Source organism: Corythoichthys intestinalis, chromosome 16 (assembly GCF_030265065.1).
Source record: "Corythoichthys intestinalis isolate RoL2023-P3 chromosome 16, ASM3026506v1, whole genome shotgun sequence".
Lineage (NCBI taxonomy): Eukaryota > Metazoa > Chordata > Actinopteri > Syngnathiformes > Syngnathidae > Corythoichthys > Corythoichthys intestinalis.
The window spans coordinates 41,259,076-41,282,795 of record NC_080410.1 but is presented as its reverse complement, the minus strand read 5'-3'; positions in this window follow the sequence as shown (position 1 = coordinate 41,282,795).

Sequence of the window (23,720 nt, the reverse complement as noted above, 5' to 3'; positions counted from 1 at the left end):
CACTCATTTTCATGGCGCGGGATTCAAAAAACTAAATAAATATAGCGATCGCGTCCACACACATCCAAGCGGTCCATATCATTCAGGAGCATAAAATACCGCGTGTATTATGAAATAAACATGCTTTTTCGTGTCACATGCACTTTAAGAGAACGGGTTTCAGCATTATACCAAGGAGAAGCTCGTCTCGGCTTGACAGACTTTAATTTGGAGGGACCGACTACATCGAGGGCAGTTTGAAGTGTAAGCATGACACTATCAACAAACTCGTCATTACAGCAAGGCCAGACATTTTTCCTTCATAATCTGACGACATGGAGGCGAATATTGACTGAATTATCTGTTTATACTCTGAAACAGAGGGATCACATAATGTCCTTTTCATCTGAGTTTTATTCACTAGTGTTGGATTATCTTGAAGTACAAACTGAAAGGTAATTAGAAAATGATCTGACAGTACGGGGTTGTGGGGATGGAAAATAAGATCACTGATCTCCATACAGTAGGTTAAGATCAGATCCAGGGTCTGCTTGTGACTGTAAGTTGGTTTATTTACATTTTGAATGAAGCCAGTCCCATCTAGAGGGTCATTAAAAGCCTTACCAAGAGAGTCACCGTCATCATCAACATGTATATTAAAATCCCCTACAATTATAATTCTATCCCATCTTAGCAAAATACTAGATAAAAAATTCTAACAAAAACTGTGAGTAGGGACCAGGGGGACGGTAGACCACTATGAAAAGAACTGGTTTTTGGTTCTTCAAGTTGGCATCAATAATTGATAGTAATAGACTTTCAAAGGAGTTAAAAATGTAATTAGCTTTACTTTTTGGCCTCATAACTTGACAAGAGTGTGTTATTACTGCCACTTCTCCTCCGCGGCCCGTGCTTCTAGCTGTGTGAAAGTTCACGTGACTTGGGGTGTGGACTCATTAAGTCTGACAAAGTCATCCTTATTTCTCTCAACAATACAATAAAATTTACACAGGTGTAATGAATTACACATTTTCTGGAAACAAAGTGTCTTTAGAAAAAAGACTTTTAACCAATATACTGTACCTGTATATTTCGCATGTTTGTAGTGTTACCGCTGTACTTAATCATGGTTTTACACGTTCTGCATATGAAATACACATTAGCGAATTAGCTAATTAGCTTAGCGCTCGACTCTAACTATTAACATCTCAAAAACAACAACAATAAAAGCTACACATTACAAGAGGGTTCGTGTATTCACCTCTTATAGATGCACATGGGTCTTCGCAACACACCTAGGACATTTTTCAATTGAAATGCCTTAAAACTACTGCTGGACATAAGCAGCAACGAACTCTCTCTCTTCCACTCTTGCTCTAAAAAATAACTTGCGCACAAAAGCACGACCGTCAGGTCGCCCTTCAGCCTGCCTGTCTCATACACAAATTTATTTTTCAGTCTTCTAAAAAGGAGTAAATCTCTCTCTCAGTAACCGGCAGCATCCATCATAACGTGCGTGCGCCCGTTAACGGTGCCCGGGCAGCAGACGTGTCTTGAATTTTGTTCTACTACGAGCGGCTGCCATAAAGTTATGAGGGAAAAATCATCGTTTTTTAACCTTTATGAATTGTAATTAAGTCGTCACATGTCGAATCGCGATGCATGTAATAATCAGTTTTTTGGAACTCCTCTAGTAAATATCATGGCGGGCCGATTGTCAGTTCCTCTTTCTTCGCAGTAAGACGAAAAGCGGTATACAAAAATCGCAATTATCAACATAGTAAGCTGGAAATAGCTAAATCAAACTGAAAACATAACAAAATTAAATCGCTACTGGAACGTAGAGCCGAGGAAGAGAAACCATCGTCGGAAATGTGTGGTTTATTTTGTTGCCGATGTTACAGTCTACAACTGCGGAAACAAGGTTGTACCTCAAAGCAAACAATGGAGGGATGCGTTGAGGGGTTTGTTAAAGTGATCCTCTAACTTAAATACATGTAGGCTCTAATAAACCACAATTGTTCTCTTGTACTAAATTATGTTGTTAGAAACACATAAAATGTTAAATCAATGGCAATATTTTATAATATTTAGTCCATATTTTGACCGTTAGTTGGCGCCATGGTTTGCGGGCTCACAGTGATGACGTCATTGGGATCTTTCCAAATGTGTAGCGTGTTCAACAATTGCTTATTGCTGCCTAAACTCGCGAAGTAAAATGCCACGATGTGCTGCTTTTGGATGCAATTTCCAGTCAAATGGAAACAAGGGGAGTGAAGTGAGTGGTCAAGGTGGAATTATTATTTTTAGTGAATAAATGTGCATAAGTGGAAGCTTCTCCCCTTTTTTGGTCCCTGTATGCACGTATATTACCCACCACGGGTTACAACTGGCGCCCGAACATTTTTCCTGGATCCTCAGTCAAGTAAGGTCCCACCGCGTCTGCAATACTGGTTTCGGATCTGTCCATTGTTTTGATTCGTCGGTCCCACCGCGGCTTTTCGCATCAGTCTATTATGTGGAATCGACGGCCTGATCGCAGCTGCAACATTGCCATGGGATCGGTCTAATTCCTGGATCTTCGAGTGAGTAAAAAACGCGGATTTGGATTACTATTGCTATCTTTTTTGTTGACTATTCTTTGTGGGAGTTTTCCCCAAATCATACTAAATAATTAAAGCACTATGGCACGCTACAGTGACGACAGTGACTCTGACGTGGACCTTAAAACAATGTTGGAGTTCGTCAGGGAACACGGGTTTGCGTACTCCTGAGCTCCCCAGTGAAGAGTGGTCAAGGTGGAAATATTAATTTTTGTGAATAAATGTGCATAAGTGGACGCTATTCCCCTTCTTGGTACTTTTATACACCTATCCTACCTACCACGCGTTACAATGTACAAGACATGGATGACACAAGCTGTGCTCTTTGGCCTGTACTGTATGTAAAGCACAAGACAGCTCTGGATTAGGTCTGCAGCTATCGAATATTTTAGTAATCGAGTAATCGACTGAAAATTCTATCGATTAATCGAGTAATCGGATAAAACAAATATATTTTTAGGTGAAGAGCAATTATAGATATACATGAGAAAAGACATTTTATCATTTTCAGTCAATCAATGTCTTTATTTTTGATGTATATTGTTGAAAACAGCCAACAATTGCATCTCAGATGTAACTAGAATTAAAAAAAAGACTAATTCACTGCTTTCACTCAAAAAACCTTTAGATCTTATTTTTAAAAAGTATATATATACATATATATATTTATATATACACACACCTAAAAATGCCTTTACGCTTGATAACACACATCACTTAAAAGTTCCCCACGTTTTTCAATTGAATTTCTATTTGTGTCAAGCCATTTTTAAGTTCTAGTAAAGTTTTAAATTAGTCTAAACCGTAAGTCCTGATAGGATTTTGAGTTTTTGCAGTGTTCAAAATAAATGTATGATACAGGCTGTATTGGAGCATATTAGGGACTAGTGCTACTTGGTGTTTTATCCAGCAATGACTACTGAGCTAAAATTGATAGTTAGCATTATTGAGTTTTTATTTGACACCCTCATCACTCCACAACGCTATGTTATGTTAAAGCCTGTATGTAAGACACGTTAGCCTCGCATCGAAAGTGGTCTTAATTAATAGAAACCTAGCCCTCTGCAGGGCTAACGTTACGTGAGCTAGTAGTGACAGTAACGTTAATCTTATATATTAGCGCTTAGCGCTCTTTATTAGCGCTTAGCGCTCAACTGCTTTAAGATGGCGGCTGTTTGCTAACGCTGGCAAGACGCGGCCTAGTCTGTCATTTCGCATCTAGTTCAACATACATGTGATCTCTATGAGACTCATCAGACGCTACCTGTAACTAACGTAGCATGTGCAGGCTAGTATTTAGCAACGTCGGCGTCGTTTGTAGCGGCTGTTTGCTGCAGTAAGTTTTTTTTTTTTTTTTTGCTTCTTCCTCTACGCACGTGACATCAGCGCGTTGTCCCGCATTAAAAGTAGTCCGAGCAAAACGTGATGCTTAGAGCTGTCAAAATAAACGATTACTCGAGGTGAATAAAATTACTCGGATCAGTTTTTAAACTCGAGTTGCTCGAGTATTCGTTTCAGCTCTACTCTGGATGCTTACAATCTACATAATTATATTGGGATAAGTTTGAAAACGCAATATGCTTACCTTGAATATCTGCTAATAAAACCTGAGTTCCCAACATACACTCTCGCTCCCAACCGGAGTTCCCAATAGCACTCTGTCGCTCTGTTGCCATTGAGACAGCGAGTGCATCACCAGTTTTGCCCAACTTTTGTCTGATCAGGTATTTGCTGCACGCATTTTTCCCTGAAGCTCGTCTTGTGAACGACCGACAGTGCTGTCCTGCGCTTCACTTTTCAGATCTGGTTCAAATAAGACGGGTAGAACTGACGACATGTTGGGAAAGCTAACTACTGACACGCTGGAATTTCGGCAACGGGACTAGTGACGTCACGCACTGCGACGTAGCATGAATGGCGACCTATCACTTAAAATAATTTTACAAACTTTATTAAAACAAAAACATTAAGAGGGCTTTTAATATCAAATTATTATAACTCATACTAATGTTTATCTTTTAAGAATTACTTGTCTTAAAAATAGAGGATCCCTTTAAATACATAAGTCGATAAGACAACAGAATAATTAAACTCAAATACCAGTACAACATACAGGATTTCAAAACAAGGGCGGCAGATGAACAAGCTAGCAAATGCACGAAATACGAGAGGACAAGGTGTGGAATGGAGACAGCAAAAGCCAGGCAATGAGGTAATTTTGGGCCATTGAAGGTCATTTACCTATAGATTTTCATTTATTTCCTGTTGATTTTGGGGTATTTCATGGGGCACTTCCTGTTTATTTTGAGTTACAGAACAGGAAGTGACCTGGGAATCACCCAAATGAATAGGCAGTGACTCAAACTCAACAGGAAAAGACCTGTAAATGCCCTAAAATGAACAGCAAGCGACCTGTAAATGCCCTGAAAATTGGACAGAACTAACTAATTGATAGATTAATTGATTACTTAAATGATTGATAGCTCCAGCCCTAATTGGAAGTTTTAAAAAAAATCACCATTGGGACATCCCTAGTGAAAATTGTGGGCAAATACAGTGGCTTGCAGTTGTGGAGGCTACTGCTTTCCAAGCCAGACTGGAAATAATCCTGAAAAACATTTAATTGTCCAGAAAAATGCAGGCAAAAGCCAATATTGATGCAGACGAATCCAAAAAACAAGAGTGAAATCCTGCCCTCGGAGGGCTACGCTAGCTTTTGTCTGAAAATTGTGATCGGTTGACATGATAACAGTTGACGTGCCATCGTGCGGCACTGGAGGGGAGGAGTTTAAATAATAAACAAATCCCTTCTATTTATTGACTCCATAATAAAGAACTTCATTTGGAGGATGCATTAAGGATGACTACGAAAGTATATCAGTTTCCCCGTAATTAAAAACCGAGTGACATCTGCGCTGCCTCAAACAGCCAGTACGCTTGGCGGCGGTTCAGGCGATCTACAGTTTGTATCACCGCCACGAGTAGAGGGGGAGCGGGATTTGGTGGGAGTCCATTGCTAAGGCCGTCACAACACTTGAGGGCCCGCGCATTGGTCTCCCTTCACCACATCCCTCTTCATCAGCATCACTGCTGCTTTGAAACGTGCCACTGCAGTCCAACTGAACCTCTTTTTATAGTCCAAGTGGTTTATTAATGCTAGCACAGCAGGGAGCCGGGGAGCAAAACAAACCCAAGCCACTTAACTCAATAGTATTCACAATGGCAAATTAGGCAGAAAAAAAGACAGAAGTGGTCGACTCACATCCCTATGAAGGAGAATGAACGAGGGGCTTTTCCTCGGTGACTCATTAGAGCGCTGGTAATAAGCAGAGAAGCGAGTGCAATGGGCAAAATTGCGTGGGGATACACTGGTTAATATTTACACTGCACTTTGTCACTTTCATATTCTATACGGCGCATTGGCGACTCGGGGTGGAGGATTAATAGCGCCGCTACGTGCGCCATTAATCCTTAAAGATGCTGCGGACAGACTCACGCCTTCCGTTGGCGGCCTTTTTCTTTATTCTACGTCAAACGTGATGAGCTCGCAAACACTTTGCACACACAGATGCTCTCTCAGGCTGAGTTACGAGTCAGAGTTCAAGTCTGGGAGGTCCTTCATGAAAGTGGCACTGAAGAAAAAGTTCTTGGAAGGCAGAAAATGAGTTTTATTTGTTGGTGTTTAAGCCTACTAGAATGGGAATCAAACTATGAACTTGGGGTGTGCCATCTTACGCACCCCAGGATTCGATTTGATTCGAATACGATTCAGGGTGCTACATAAGCCTGAACGATATATCGTTTAAACATTGCCATGTGCGTGTGCGCGATAGTCCCATTGCAATCACGTGCGATAGTTTTTATTTTTTTAATCCACATATATGGAGATAGAATAGTGTCAAAAGAAGTGAGGTTGTAAAACGAAAATTATCCCTGTAAAATGACCAATTTTAACTAAAAAAAAAAAAAAAAAAAAAACACTTTGTCAAGTTCAAAAATAGACCCTTAGGTAGACATTTGTACAATTACCCAAAAATAAGGAGAGAAGACACTCAGTTTTCTTGGCCAAGGAGAGGGAAGGAGGGACTAGACAGAGAAATGCTAGATTACACTGTATAGTCACCAAAATTGATCTAAAGAAAAACCCTCCTTGCTCTTTTTATTAGGGGTTTGTCCTAACACAGAAGGGTGCCGCCCTAAAGGGAGGGGGAAAGCAAGCTGGAGACACCCATGTGATTTTGGTTGGCTATGTGTGAGCATGTAGGTGGAACTAACTAAATACACGTGTGTAAGCAAGGGCACTTAGGTAAAGTGGTCGAAATGACCCAGACACTTCAGTTATGCAACGCTGCGGCCATGGAAGATGTCCTCGAATGGAAGATTGTCCTCGAAAGTCTTGACGAAAGTCCACACGTAAGATGCTGAAAATGTCCTAGAAGGTCTAGTTACGCAATGTTGCGGCCATGAAGCAAGGCAGTTGTCATCCCGACCCTTTTTAACACTTTGTAACACTTAAACATTATACCTAGTATAGCAAGCAATAATCATTTACTGGTTATATCAAATAAGAAAAAATATGGCAATATGTATTATGTATGTATTAGGTATATATGAGCACAGCAAGTGTTTTTTTTCCGTTTACAAGTGATTTTTTTTTGTTCTACAGGTGTTTTTTCTTCACAACGAGTTAAAAATTACTAATTACAAGTGCACAAGTTTTGTCACATTCCTGTCGTTTTATGAGCCAAAAAAGATACTCGTAACCTAGTTTTTAAATAAACAAAAATACCTGTAAAATGACTCATTTTAACTTGTAAAACAAAATAAACACCTTGTATTTCAAAATTTTGCGTTGTGAAATAAACATGAAAAAAAACACAATGTAAAAAAAAAAAAAAAAATTCTAAAAGTGTTTTTTTCCGTTTACAAGTGATTTTTTTGTTCTACAGGTGTTTTTTCTTCTCTACGGGTTAAAAATGACCAATTACAAGTGCACAAGTTTTGTCACATTCCTGTCGAGTTTTACGAGGCAAAAAAGATAGTCGTAACCTAGTTTTAAAATAAACAAAAATACCTGTAAAATGACTAATTTTAACTTGTAAAACAAAAAAACAACTTGTATTTCCAAATTTTGCATTGTGAAATAAACACAAAAAAAAAACAATGTAAAAAAATTTTTCTGCAAGTGTTTTTTTTTTTTCCCATTTACAAGTGATTTTTTGTTCTACGGGTATTTTTTCTTTGCTACAGGTTAAAAACCACCAATTACAACCTCACGAGTTTTGTCTCCCCCTTGTCGCGTTTTCAGAGACAAAAGTCAGTTGTAACCACAGACGAAAAAAACTACTTGTACATCGAAATAATCTGTTGTAAAACACTAACACAAAAATATCATTCCAAGTCGTGGTCAAAAAAAGACGTTAAGAACACAATCTAGTGAATAGTTCTTCACGACCAGGTGTGAGCAACCATCAGCAAGCATGGCAATACCTAAAGTAGCGGAAAATCCACCTTTTACTAACTAGGTTACGAGGACCTTTTTTGGCTCATAAAACTCGACAAGAATGTGACAAAACTTGTGCACTTGTAATTGGTAATTTTTAACCCTTAGTGAAGAAAAACACATGTAGAACAAAAAAATCACTTGTAAACGGAAAAAAAACACTTGTAAAAAATTTTTCTTTACATTGTGTTTTTGTCATGTTTATTTCACAACGCAAAATTTGGAAATACAAGTTGTTTTTTTTGTTTTACAAGTTAAAATTAGTCATTTTACAGGTATTTTTTTAATTATTATTTTAAAACTAGGTTACGAGTAACTTTTTTGGCTCATAAAACTCGACAAGAATGTGACAAAACTTGTGCACATGTAATTGGTAATTTTTAACCCGGAGTGAAGAAAAAATAAATAAATACTTGCAAACAGAAAAAGACAACTTGTAGAACAATTTATTCCTTCGAGTTTTTTTCATGTTTATTTTACAACGCAAAATTTGGAAATACAAGTGTTTTTTAGTTAAAATTGTTCAATTTACAGGGATAATTTTCATTTTACAACCTCACTTCTTTTGGCACTATTCCCATACACATATGCCTTGTTTCTGCTCTGCTCACAGCCTCACACCCTCCCTCTCCCAGCCCTTTTTTCCTCTGAGTCACTGCGGCACTTGCTTATTAAAGTTAATGATGGCTTTGATCTGGCCAAAGAAGCAGACTTCACACGGGCATCTGTCAATCATCGTTTAACTTGTTAAACAGTTTGTGCAAGGAAGCCGCGCTGAATGAATGTGTGTGTTTGTGGGGACATTGGAGACATATAAAATAAATGCCAGAAGTTGATCATGAGGAGTTTGAAATTTCTACATGTCACTCCAAGATTCACAGCTAAGGTAGATAAACAGAAGCATTTAATAAAGTCAAGCATTTATCGACTACAGTACTTTATTCTTGTTCAAAAATTATTTGGTTTGACAGTTATGTTTGAAACTGATCATAATTATGACAATTTAAGTGCTTAAAAACCATTTATTTATATTTATTTATTTATTTATTTATATAGCACAATTCAACACAAGGCAATTCAATATACATTTTTTAAATCACTTTGGGGGGAAAAGTGAGAAAAAAACATGTCTTATATGTATCTCTTTTCAATGCTAAATCTGAATAAATACATTGAGCACAAAAAACACACACCAAAAAAAAAAAAAAAAAAAATTGGGGGGGTGCGCTACTTTTCACTGATCGCGGCGGGTTCCGGTCCCCATTAACAGCGAAAAACGAGGGATCACTGTACACTGTGGAGATGGTGAGTCATCCAAAGTCTTTCCAAACGGCTATTCAAGTCATCTAGTGAAAATTTCTTTAAGAAATATATGTATATATATATATATATATATATATATATATATACAGTGCCTTGCAAAAGTATTCGGCCCCCTTGAATCTTGCAACCTTTCGCCACATTTCAGGCTTCAAACATAAAGATATGAAATTTAATTTTTTTGTCAAGAATCAACAACAAGTGGGACACAATCGTGAAGTGGAACAACATTTATTGGATAATTTAAACTTTTTTAACAAATAAAAAACTGAAAAGTGGGGCGTGCAATATTATTCGGCCCCTTTACTTTCAGTGCAGCAAACTCACTCCAGAAGTTCAGTGAGGATCTCTGAATGATCCAATGTTGTCCTAAATGACCGATGATGATAAATAGAATCCCCCTGTGTGTAATCAAGTCTCCGTATAAATGCACCTGCTCTGTGATAGTCTCAGGGTTCTGTTTAAAGTGCAGAGAGCATTATGAAAACAAAGGAACACACCAGGCAGGTCCGAGATACTGTTGTGGAGAAGTTTAAAGCCGGATTTGGATACAAAAAGATTTCCCAAGCTTTAAACATCTCAAGGAGCACTGTGCAAGCCATCATATTGAAATGGAAGGAGCATCAGACCACTGCAAATCTACCAAGACCCGGCCGTCCTTCCAAACTTTCTTCTCAAACAAGGAGAAAACTGATCAGAGATGCAGCCAAGAGGCCCATGATCACTCTGGATGAACTGCAGAGATCTACAGCTGAGGTGGGAGAGTCTGTCCATAGGACAACAATCAGTCGTACACTGCACAAATCTGGCCTTTATGGAAGAGTGGCAAGAAGAAAGCCATTTCTCAAAGATATCCATAAAAAGTCTCGTTTAAAGTTTGCAACAAGCCACGTGGGAGACACACCAAACATGTGGAAGAAGGTGCTCTGGTCAGATGAAACCAAAATTGAACTTTTTGGCCACAATGCAAAACGATATGTTTGGCGTAAAAGCAACACAGCTCATCACCCTGAACACACCATCCCCACTGTCAAACATGGTGGTGGCAGCATCATGGTTTGGGCCTGCTTTTCTTCAGCAGGGACAGGGAAGATGGTTAAAATTGACGGGAAGATGGATGCAGCCAAATAAAGGAACATTCTGGAAGAAAACCTGTTGGTATCTGCACAAGACCTGAGACTGGGACGGAGATTTATCTTCCAACAGGACAATGATCCAAAACATAAAGCCAAATCTACAATGGAATGGTTCAAAAATAAACGTATCCAGGAGTTAAAATGGCCAAGTCAAAGTCCAGACCTGAATCCAATCGAGAATCTGTCGAAAGAGCTGAAGACTGCTGTTCACAAACACTCTCCATCCAACTTCACTGAGCTCGAGCTGTTTTGCAAGGAAGAATGGGCAAGAATGTCAGTCTCTCAATGTGCAAAACTGATAGAAACATACCCCAAGCGACTTGCAGCTGTAATTGGAGCAAAGGGTGGCGCTACAAAGTATTAACGCAAGGGGGCCGAATAATATTGCACGCCCCACTTTTCAGTTTTTTATTTGTTAAAAAAGTTTAAATTATCCAATAAATTTTGTTCCACATCACGATTGTGTCCCACTTGTTGTTGATTCTTGACAAAAAATTAAAATTTTATATCTTTATGTTTGAAGCCTGAAATGTGGCGAAAGGTTGCAAGGTTCAAGGGGGCCGAATACTTTTGCAAGGCACTGTATGAGGAGAGCTTTTTACATGCCCATCTGTCATAAAACGTAAGTAGTCCTTTATCTAAAGAAAGTTTGTGGAATTTACTTTGGAATTGCTGTATTCGCAGTTATTTTTAAACACAAAGTTGCAATTTCTGATCGGTTGGAAAAATTGACAGAACACCAGGCACATGAACAGGGGAACAAGCCGAGTATAGTGCTCTCCCGGCAGGGGGATGTGCGACACGCCGCCGGTCGTCGGCCGAGGGGACAAGGAGCATGTCAGCCACAAAATACAAGCCACCTACATATTAAAATGAACCCAGTATTTGAATAATACAAAACACGATGTTTACTCACTTCCTCGTAAGTCCCATGGTAGTAGGGCTTGTTTTGGCCAATATCCACCGGTGAAACCTTTTGAAACCCCAAAAAGGCGTAGACCCCTCTCCCTCGTACAGCAAGATTTTTCTGCAGCCGTTTGGGTGACGTGATGCGAAAAATAAACGTATTTATCCGTAAAATCAGGTGAATCCTTAGTCCTTCTCATTAGAGGTGTGCAAAATTTCCGATTCTTAGATTATTCGCGATTCGGCCGTGGAAGATTCGAGAACGATTCACAAACATCCAAATTCCGATTATTGAAATATGCCAAGTAAAGCGGAAGTACAACACACTCAGCGCGACGCGCGGTCTTCGGGACGGAACGGAGCGAGAGTAGCTAAACATCATGCTTCTCATTACCCGGCCCCTTAAAAGAGCTTTTCAGATTTCGCTCTTAAGTGTTTTACTCAGTTGAATTGTATTAAATGCGTCATTCGCTCTCTCAAAAAGTCACATAAAAAAAAATAATAATAATAATTGACCGCGTAGTTTTTGAGTTATGGCCATAGCAACACCATAGCAACGAGGGACGCGCCGTCCTGCCGACCCCGACCTCATGACGTAACTTCCAGGAAGCCTCGCCACCACTCTGAACACGGAAATATAGCACCACGCTATCCTCGCCATATAATGCAAACATTTTCTGGGTTTTACTCGCGGGATTCGTCATGCCATCTCGATGTGTAGCGATATGAATTACTCACAGGAAGACTCGAGACTCTAGGAGTGGTCCAAAAAAAACTTCTCCTGCAAATGTTTGGACCGTTTTTGTTAGCATGCATACAGGTCCCTAATCGGCTCATTGTTTTCATCATTTCAGCCACGACAGGTTTGAAAACCTAAAACAATGCAACCTTGGTTTTCCAAAGACGTAAGTAGAACATTAAGGGCTTTTTTTGATAAACAAGGGGGACTCCTACTGCCTGTTTGTTGAAGTGCGGCATTTTTTTTTTTTTTTTTTTTTTTTGCTGTTGGCCTGTCATAAGTAGATAGGTTGGCTGACATGTGGTCTACTCATGTGATTTTATTACTATATCAATAGGTGTTATGTAAATTCAAATGTCCCCAGCACCAAATAGGTCCTTGGCTCGTTGTTTTTTATATTTCAACATCAAGGTCTGCCTATTTGAAGAGGGAACAATAGCATCAAATAGATGCTGCTATGACTGGGGCATTATTATTTGATCACCAAGAAATTATAATTAAATTAGGATTCATCATCAAGAACAAAAGGGAAAGTATGGAATAACGGGAGCAATTTTAACAACTTTAACGGTTGATTCACAACATTAAATTAATTGAATGTAGTTTAAAGCTGCTGATACAGAATGGGGACTGGAGTTTTTTAATTTAATGTTATTTTTGTATATTTGTTTACTGCTATATGCGAACTTGATACTGAAATAGTAGTTTGGTTTAGCCTGAGAGTATTTTGGAACAATTTTGGAACTAATGTACAAAACTTTAAAAAAAAAAAAAAAAAAAATTTAAATTAAAAAAAAAAAGGGAGGGGGGTGCATCAATAATCGTTTTATAATCGAATCGGAGCCTCTGAATCGTAATCGTAATCGAATCGTTAGGTGCCCAAAGATTCCAAGCTCTACTTCTCATTCAAGAATACGGCTGAATAGTGAAGAGGACTCTTTCCTCCGTACACGTCACAGCGCCCTCTTTCTCAACTCGAGACTGTTGCCGGAAGTCACTCATTTTCATGGTGCGTGATTCAAAAACACTAAATAAATATAGCGATCGTTTCCACACACATCCAAGCGGTTCATTTCATTCAGGGGCATAAAATATTACATGTATTATGAAAATAACATGCTTTTTCGTGTCACAGGCACTTTAAGATTCAACAGGAACGATGGAAACATGCCCATACGACAAAAAGTTGCCCTTAAGCTGGTTTTTTTATTTTTTATTTTTTTACAAGAAAGTGCAAAAACATTCACCATTTTAAAGGGAGTACTTATTTCTCTCAACAATACATTAATACAACAATACAATAAAATTTAGAAATAAGACTTCTTTTAGCCAATACACTTTGTTTTCACAGTGTTACTGTAACTCTTGGAGTGACAGGTGGAAATCACAACTGCTCTTGATCACTTTTAACTTGTGGCGTTTATTGCCGAGCACATAAAAAAGTCCAGGAGCCCCTAACATTGCCACACACACTCATTACAGCATACGCACTTTCTTCTCTCCCTGCCTGCCCACGCGCACACGCGCATGTCGGCTCCCAAGCAGCACTTGCAACAACAGATTTCTGTACTATTTCGCATGTTTGTAGTGTTACCGCTGTACTTAATCATGGTTTTACATGTTCTGCATATGAAATACACGTTAGCGAATTAGCTAATTAGCTTAGTGCTCGCGCTAACTATTAACATCTCAAAAACAACAACAAAAAAGGCTAAACAGTACAAGAGGGTTCGTGTACTCACCTCTTATAGATGCACACAGGTCTAAGCAACACACTCAGGACATTTTTCCATTGAAATGCTTTAAAACTACTGCTGGACATCTGAAAGACAAGGAGCAATGAATTATCTCTCTTAACCTCTCGCTCTAAAAAATAACTTCCGCACAAAAGCGCGACCACCGTCTGTCCCTGCCTGTCTGATACACAAATTTATTTTCCAGTCTTTTAAAAAGGAGTAAATCTCTCTCCCAGTAACAGGGAGCATCCATCATAACGTTGTGCGTGCGTTCGTTAACGGTGTCCGGGCGGCAGATGCGTCTTGAATTTCGTTCCGCTACGAGCGGCTATCATAAAGTTATGAAGAAAAATCATCGGTTTTGAAACTTTATGAATCGTAACCGAATCGTCACGTGTCGAATCGTGATGCATGTAATGATTTTTTGGTAGTCCAAACTGCAAATTAGGGGTGGGAACCTCTGGGTGCCTCACGATATGATACCATTTGTGATACACGGCTCGTGATAACGACCTCACGATATGGCGATTCAAAAATTATCGCTGCATGGGTCTGGAAATCATTCTAAGATAGTCTACAAAACAACTACATTGGTACCTCGACATATGATCGCTTCGACACACGATCTTTTCGACATCCGATGCAAAATTTGACTCGCCATTTGTTTCTTACGGTGGCCAAGAAGTGTCAGATGAAATGCAAAGTCCAAGTGCTCTGCAAATAGAAAAAAGCACAAATCCCAATTACAAATGCTTTGCAAAAGGAAAAAAGCACAAATGCACCTGCCACAACACGATCCCCAATTCCTAAAGCGCGATTGCAAATTGTTAACAGCAAAAACCCCAATTGCCACAACGCGACAGCAAATGGCTCGCAGCACGAATGCAAAAGGCTTGCAAGACGAATGCAAAGACCCGCAGCACAACAGCAAAATCCCACAGCACGACGGCAAGAGGATTACCCGGGGAAAAAAAAAAAAGGACGACACTTTGTATATTGCTATATGTGCTTTTTGACCATCTCTACGGACCTCCATGAAGTTGCCCCTCGACCCCATCAGACGCAGATTTATATAAAAATGATGTCAACCGTTTGTGCTGTAAAAGTTTTGTTTGTGTTGCTTTCGTTTTCGAGATATTTCCAATTCTTTTATATGTAAATCTTATGTCAGCTAGCCCCTCATTTCGATTAAGAATTGTGTCTATCGTTTGTAAGGATGCAACAATACTCGGTTTTATATTAACTAGGGCTGTCAAAATTATCGCGTTAACAGGCGGTAATTAATTTTTTTAATTAATCACGTTAAAATATTTGACGCAATTAACGCACAAATGCCCCTCTCAAACAGATTAAAATGACAGGACAGTGAAATGTGTAATTGTTGTGTTTTGAGTGTGTTGAGTTTTGTCGCCCTCTGCTGGCGCTTGGGTGTGACTGATTTTATAGGCTTCAGCACCCATGAGCATTGTGTAAGTAATTATTGACATCAACAATGGCGGGCTACTAGTTTATTTTTTGATTGAAAATTTTACACATTTTATTAAAACGAAAACATTAAGAGGGGTTTTAATATAAAATTTCTATAACTTGTACTAACATTTTTCTTTTAAGAACTACAAGTCTTTCTATCCATGGATCGCTTTAACAGAATGTTAATAATGTTAATGCCATCTTGTTGATTTATTGTTATAATAAACAAATACAGTCCTTATGTACCGTATGTTGAATGTATATATCCATCTTGTGTCTTATCTTTCCATTCCAACAATAATTTACAGAAAAATATGGCATATTTTATAGATGGTTTGAATTGCGATTAATTACGATTAATTACGATTAATTAATTTTTAAGCTGTAATTAACTCGATTAAAAATTTTAATCGTTTGACACCCCTAATATATATATAATTTTTTTAAAGTCATTATTTTATTTTATATTTTTTCAAACTGCATTTTTCCATCCAGAGTGAGGGGGCACATTTTAAATATATTAAAGTGATATAGGCATCTTTGAGTGAACTTCGAGTAAAATTCAAGTATCTTGAGGCCGGGCTGAGTGTCCTCTTTTTTGGAAATCAAAATATGGTCACCCTACCATACAATGTTGGCGAACTATTTTTGCAGGCACTCAAAACCAAGCAAAAATGATGTTGGCATTGCTGAATTTGACGCGCATGAGCTACAGCTGCAGCCAACAATTCATCCACTGGATAAACCTTGAAGTGGATCCTCCACCAACCACGCCACTTTGCTACCGGCTAGAAGTTAACAACAGAGGAGCCAGTCGCCAACTTTGCCTGAAGCGGCGAGGCCGAGCGTCAGCGCTTGCCAGCACAGGCGGGCGACACAGTCGTGGAATGAGGAGGGCCTGCGAGCTTTTAGCATACACATCGGGTCAAAGCCGACACCCTTGAGTGCTTGTAAAGCACGGAGCACGCTCAGCGACCCGTAGAGGACAAACTGGATCTATGTCAGCAACAGCAGTTCACTATTACGCCATTAACCTTGATGAAAGCAACTAATAGAAGGGTTCTCCGCTTTATAAATGAATTCCCCGACAATGCGCGTGGAGGCGATACAGTATGTGTGTAACATTTAGAAAAATCAAGTCACGCTTACAGGATGCGGAGGAAAACAAATTGTCGCTGCCAGAAAACATTGGTTTGGAAATCCATTAAATTGACAGAGAGATACAGTGGTCCTCCAGAAAAGGCTAAAATATATTTCAGAGTGCAGTATTTGGGTATAAAAGGTGTCCCAACGTTCAACTGTCTCCCTAATTATACTTGAAATAAAAACATACTTTCTCATAATGCTGATCAAAAAAAAAGTAAAACGAGATATCAAAGGGATTTCAAAGTCAAATCAATACAAAAACACACACACACAAAATCGCAGCAATTACTGCTAAATAAATGAACGATAAGGGGTGTCACAACTTTGCACGGAAATGACAAATCGATCTCGTTTGTATTCCATTTCGACCTTCGCAATCACGAGGGGCTCCCTGATTGTCCCGGTATTGTTTTTCTCTGGCGGGACCGTATGGAGAGAAATAAGACTCATCACTCATCAGACTCATTAAGAGTCGCAGCGTGAGCCCAAAGTGTCCTGGGCCACAGAGACAGCGCCATCCTCGTCATCCATAATAATATTTAATGCAATATTGCACTCAACATAAACAGACAAATTAGTGTTCATATATGTGCATATATATATATATACATACATTATTTTCTATGGGACTTGTTTTCATTTGGATCACAAGGGAACAGGCAACTATCCCAGCTGACTTTGGGGAACAGAAGGGAGACAATCTAAAATGGTCACCAGTATGTCGCGGAATGAATAACAATACTCATAATTATTTTAACTCGTTGGCTGCCATTTATGGAGGACCAAATACAAATGGCGGAAAACACTCAGGTGACTTGAAGTTCCGCTCTGAGACCCCCAATTTGGCCAAATTTCAAAATTGTCCGATATGCATGTGTGATGCATCATTGGAAAACTTAAAATCTCAATTTTCTGGGGGAAGAAAATTTTTTTAACAGGAGGGCATTTTAAAAAAATGTTTTTTAAAGAGCAAAACCTTCTCTGGTAAGGGTGTAACGGTACATGTATTTGTATTGAACCGTTTGGGTAGTTGGTGCTCGGTTCGGAACGGAGGCGTACTGAACGACTTTCTGACGTAATGTAACCCTTACTTTTCGAGGTTGTGAGTCGATTGGGTTACAGTTTCTTTGTGTAGATTATATTTACTCCGTCTTCTCTACTATAATGAGGACCAACACGGTAGGACAGTATAACACAGAAACGTCAACGGCGCGACAAAGTGGCCACCGCGAGAACGCAGTGAAACGCGGACGTTAAAGTCAATCAGCCAATGCAAACCGGTCGCAGAGCGGCTGCGTGTTAGACGCGTCCCAGAAGCGGCTCAACACAACGCACAATAAACAACTATCAAATTTATATTTTGCATTTTGTTTTCTTACTGTACCGAAAATGAACCGAACCGTGACCTCAAAACCGAGGTACGTACCGAACCGAGATTTTTGTGTACCGTTACACCCCTACTATCTGGAGGTGAAAGCACGCGAGAGCAGAATTACAGACGCCATGACTTTAACGAGATCGTATCGCGTACGTACCTTGTTTCTAGGGCTGCAGCTATCGAATATTTTAGTAGTCGATTAATCGATGGACTAGTTAGTTCGAATAATTGAGTAATCGGATAAGGAACATGAAAATAAAATACCTGAGCTGAGCCTCAAACAGTATAAATTTTTAAAAAGAACAATCGGCTACCTTACATAGAAAAAGTCCACTAGCTTAAATGCTATAAAATGCTAAAGTTTTGTTGTTTTTTTTTTTTTTTTTACAATGCTCTAAACAAATGGTTCAGATACATATTCCCACAAAAAATGGCTAATTATACTTATAAACTAAATTATGAATAGATTAAAAAACATTAGCTCAAACAAAAACTCAGCTTACGTTGGTCTTAACAGGGAGCAGTTGGATTCAGCCATGTGAAAAGAGGCCAACCAGAGGGCAGTGTATCCACCCTGATCAATAAAACGAAATGCAAACACTTTCAAAATAAACCACTACAGCGCCACTTTAATTAAACGAATACTCGAGCCAACAAAATTTAATTTGAATATTTTTTTCTAATCGAATACTCGAGTTAATCAATTAATTGTTGCAGCACTACTTGTTTCGATCCAAAAACTCCATATAGCATGTACCACTGAGTGTCCAGACACAGCTGTGAATGGCCACAGCTGAATTTTTTGGGGATTTTATGGGTGAAACATGGTAATATAACGAGGGTCGCGATGCAGAAATCGCAGACATCAAGGAGTGGTCAAGATGTTCTTTTTCATATATTTACCCTTTTAAATATATATATATTTTTTTTTTCAATTTTTCTTTGTTTGGATCGATTATTTATCATCTAACATTTGGGAGAAAATGCGACAGTAAAAAAAAAAAAAACAATTAGGCGATACTAATGAGGTAGATATCTGTGACTTTTTTACAGACACCATTTTTTTCATTGTGATGTAATTTGTTTAAAAGTTTAAAATATGCGAGTGAATAATTTTTTAAAGTTGTTTTTTTTTTTTTAACTAAATATTAGACATCAATTAATGATTTAAAGCTAAAAATGACATTTTGAATAATAAACATAATTAATTACCTTCGTTTTATGCCTAGGTTGAAGCAAAAGCAGTTGCACGACGTCTGTAAACGGGGGTTTCCGGGGCATAACGGACAAATTAAAAATAGTTCGGGGGCTTAATGCGCCATGAATTTGCTATGGCAGCATGTTGTTCTATCAAACACAACAGTTCTTTTGGCTTAAAATACAGCAGTTTATTGTATAGAGGGGTGCGAGTGCAGAAACTGCTTTTTCAGTCTTGTCTGTGTTTTCCGCCATATAAATATATAAATATTCTTTAAATAAATACTTAAAGAATCACTTTTCATTTTTGGTCGATTTTAGCGACGCCGGTGGACAAAAGCGGTAGTGTTTTGCCTTAAGGAAGACTGCGTTTCCCATGAGGACCAGTGCACACCCGCACAGTGTCGTAAAATCATCAATCAATCAAAAATGAATCTCCAGGTCGCCTGTAGATGTATTAAACAACATTTCTGTTTCCAGCGGACGTGTGAAGGATGAATAGTAATACGGTAGTGAATAAGAGTGTGACAATATCTCGATACAGCGATATATCGCGATATTTTGCAACCCGATCGGTTATCGATATGCTCCCGCCAAGCATCGATACTTTTATTTGACATATTGGCCATACAATGGAGTATGGATGCTGTAAACTGCTCAATGTTTGTTGAGCAATTCCTTGGCGGTCCACTAGGGGCGCTCAACAGTGGCGGTGAGGGTAAAGTGCGCACAAGTCGCCTAGAGAAGAAGAGCGGTCCCAAGTGGGTTGAAAAAAATAAAAAAGCTTCATGAGAACGGTGGAGGAAAAACTGAGAAAAATATTGCTGAAAATCACACATGTGGACACACTTTGGATTTTACACCAACAATAAAGGAAGTAAGGTGAACAAGGACTTTGCTGTATGCAAGAATTGTCTAAGAAAATAAGGTTCATTGGCAGCTGGTGACTAATTGGACACCGGATTTCTATGGAGCATCACTTGAGGTAAGAAACTTTTGCAATGTACTACTAATTGATTTTTTTATTTAAATGTATTATTTTGATGACATATTTGAGAACAACTTTCCATCTAGTTTACTACACAAACTGTTATGACTGCCATTTTGATACAATAAGCTATAAAAACGGTTTGAATAGCTTCCAAGATATATAAGGTGACGTGCATGATAGTTAATGTGTCCTACATATTAAAAACAGGTAATTATTGCATTTTTAATTTCTATTCATTCAATTAATTTTTTTTTTAATTCACTCAATACTTCCAACACACACAAAAATCAGAATTTCAACTCAAAAGCTATTGAGTAGCTAATATTTTTTATTTATTTTGTTGTTTTTAAGGTGAGGAAGAATGTGACTGAGTCTGACATCACAAATGCTGAAGCAGATGGTGGAAGTGCTCAAACCAATGCTTTTGACAACAAAGGTCATATACAAAGAAAAGACCCACCAATTTTATCATTGCCCCACTCCAAGCTCAACTTCTGATTGACACATACAGCACTGTTAAAAATTTTCAAAAGATTTAAAACTTAAGAAATTAAGGGTGCCATTCATCATGATTTCGCCAAGAAATATCAGTGGTTGTGGTTTGTTTCCTCTATATGTGCAGGTACACAATTATGAGTAGATTTATATTTTACAGCAATGTTGCGCTGAAAAGGTGTCACTGTTTAATAAATGACTTAAACAGTATTTTTTCTATTTTGAAATATGTTTTTTTCGTTTCAACAGTTGTATCGTAGAATATCATGTATCAAATTTCTGACCAATATATCGATATTTGCTGTATCGTGATATCGTGAGATCATCGTTACCGTGAGCCTTGTATCGCGAATCGTATCGTATCGTGAGGTGCCTTGAGGTTCCCACTCCTAGTAGTGAATCCAGTTGTGGCTAAACAATAGCATACGATGGCTAGCAACCGTGTGGCTTAGTGTGGCCAACCACCCCAGTGCTGACGAGTTCTGTTGGGGTTGGGGGTCAGTTGCCTGAAAATTACCTGATCATTTGAATGTAAACTTACGCTACTGTGTATGGATACAACATGGCGGCCATCACAAAACAAAGAGCTTTTTAAGTTTGAAATTATCATCATTGTCAAGGGTCATTTGACGCCTTTTTGGTCTTTCTTTATAGCCCAAAAAAAACCCCGGTAGTTCCAGTGTCAAAGACACTGCTCATGAGCTGGTATTGGATGCAGGTACGACGTCCAGAACTCATCCCACAGCTCTGTAACAAAACAATCTGACCAGCAGCAGAATGCGACGAAATCATGCCAGTCGTCATACTAGCTTTGCTTTCTAGCTAGCACAGCTATTCTCCCAGTCCAGCCCAACTGCGTCATCACCCCAGCATGTATTGCTCGCGTAAAAAAGCACCTTTCGTAGGTCAAAACCTGTACTAAATATTATAGATTTTTAAATCAATGGCAATAATATATGTAGAGACTACAAGTCTTTAAGTCCGTGGTTCCCTTTAAAATAAGATAAAAATCCAATAAAAAGGTCTATTGAGAGATATTTTTTAGTTGTTCCTTTAGCAATTGTTATAGCAATAGCAATTGTTTTTACTCGTTAATTGTTAGCTTTAAAGAAATTTATACTCATTTTGGATGTGGCATTTTGTCAAGTGTAAAACTACCATATTGGCCCAAATACGAGACGGTGTTTTTTGCATTGAAATAAGACTGAAAAAGTAAGCGTCGTCTTATATTCGCGGTCTAGAATTTATACCCATTCACGACGCTAGATGGCGCCAGATATCATTGAAGCGATGTTCTGTCATGACTAGGGATGGGAATCAAATCCGATTGCAATTCGGAACCGGTTCCGAGTGTTTCGAGGCCTCGACATCACAATGAAAAAGCCTTAACGATCCCTTTAACGATTCCTAAAGACGCGTATTGCTTTGTGACGTGTTTTGTTGTCCAGACGCATCAAACTAGCATGGTGCCAAGAACCACTCGCTCCAAAGTTTGACTACACTTCACCAGGAAAGAGTGTGAAAATGAAAGGTTACGACGGGTAAGCACGAGCATTGCAGCCATAAACATAACAATGACAGGACGTAGGTTCAAACGCTCGAAAGTGTGTCTTCACTTCACGAGGAAAAATTACAACAAAGCGACTGCGCTGTCCCCAATAACAAACAGGTTTGCATCAACGTAAATCAGCGATGATTAGCTGCTAATAACAGTAATAAGAAATGGTTAGCATTCGTTCGCTAGCATTAGCACATCGTTCAAACCACTACGCAACTGGATTTAAGTGTCCGATCGCGAGTGGAAACACAACAACAACAACAACACAAAAGATGATACATACAGGCGTTGCCTCTGTAGATATTAACATTAACAAAGAACATAGGCTCGTAGAAGTGTTTCCCTCTCTCACTAACTCGCTCACTCATATGGATGCGGCATTACTTCTTTGGGTGTAAGCGCGCTCTTCTTCACGTGAGCGCGTTCTCCTTCGCGTGAGGAAGAGCAAGGGCGCCCCCACTTGAGCGTGTAAGCGCCACAAAAACTAAAAGGCATGCAATTCAGTGTAATGGTAAAATAATACACGTTGACCCAAACTGCGGCCCGCGGCCCAAATACGGCCCGCCTCCACATTTGGTCCGGCCATTTTGAATTTTTTTTTTTTTCTCAATCGTGTTATTTATTTCCTGGCCTTTTCCTTGAAGAATTCAGAGAGGGTTATTTGGTTATTATCTATTTAATTAATAGTGTTTTTATTATTAATTATTATTATTATTATTATTATTATTATTATTATTATAAAGAATCCAGAAAGGGTTATTTGATTGTGGCTTTCTGAAAAACAATAACTTTTTACATTTATGCACTTCTGCAATCGTCACACTATTTCTGTTACAAACTAACCCCGGCCCCTCATCAGAGAAGGGAAAAGTTATGTGGCCCTCACAGGAAAAAGTTTGCGGACCCCTGCTTTAACACATATTGCCAAAGGCAGAACAACAACCTATCTGCCAATATATACCAATATTTTTTATTTCTATTAGATAAATGTTTCAGTAAAATGTTACACATTCTTGTGTATTTGCCACTTATTGCCACAGTTAACATTGAGGCTTTGGGCCTCTTTTGATCTCGTTGTGAGTTTGTAAGGTGACTTCTGATTAAACAAACTCGATGCCAATCAAAACGTCTGTTCTTCTTTTTCCCCAAATTAGAATCAATAAGACAATCGATAAAGAATCGAATCATTAAGCAATATCGATAATGGAATCGGAATCTTAAAAATCCTATCAATTCCCATCCCTAGTCATGACAGATTTCAGCTACTCTCAAGTTTTAACCAGTTTGCACTATTTTATTGCAATGTTTTTCCCTATTCAGATTTGTTTCAAGACTACAGTTACAGTTAGACTTCACTTTGATGGTTAATGCAGTTATTGCAATTTTGTTGTTTATCAATCACGTCATTTTAAAAGTATCGGTATCGGCAAAAAAATATCGGCCATGCCTTTCTTTAATATACATATATTTTTTAATTAAATCGTTTTCTAATTGTATTTAGCGTTACAGACATAATATGTTACACTCATCCAGAGTCTTTAGTTTAGGCTTAAGGTAGGGTTA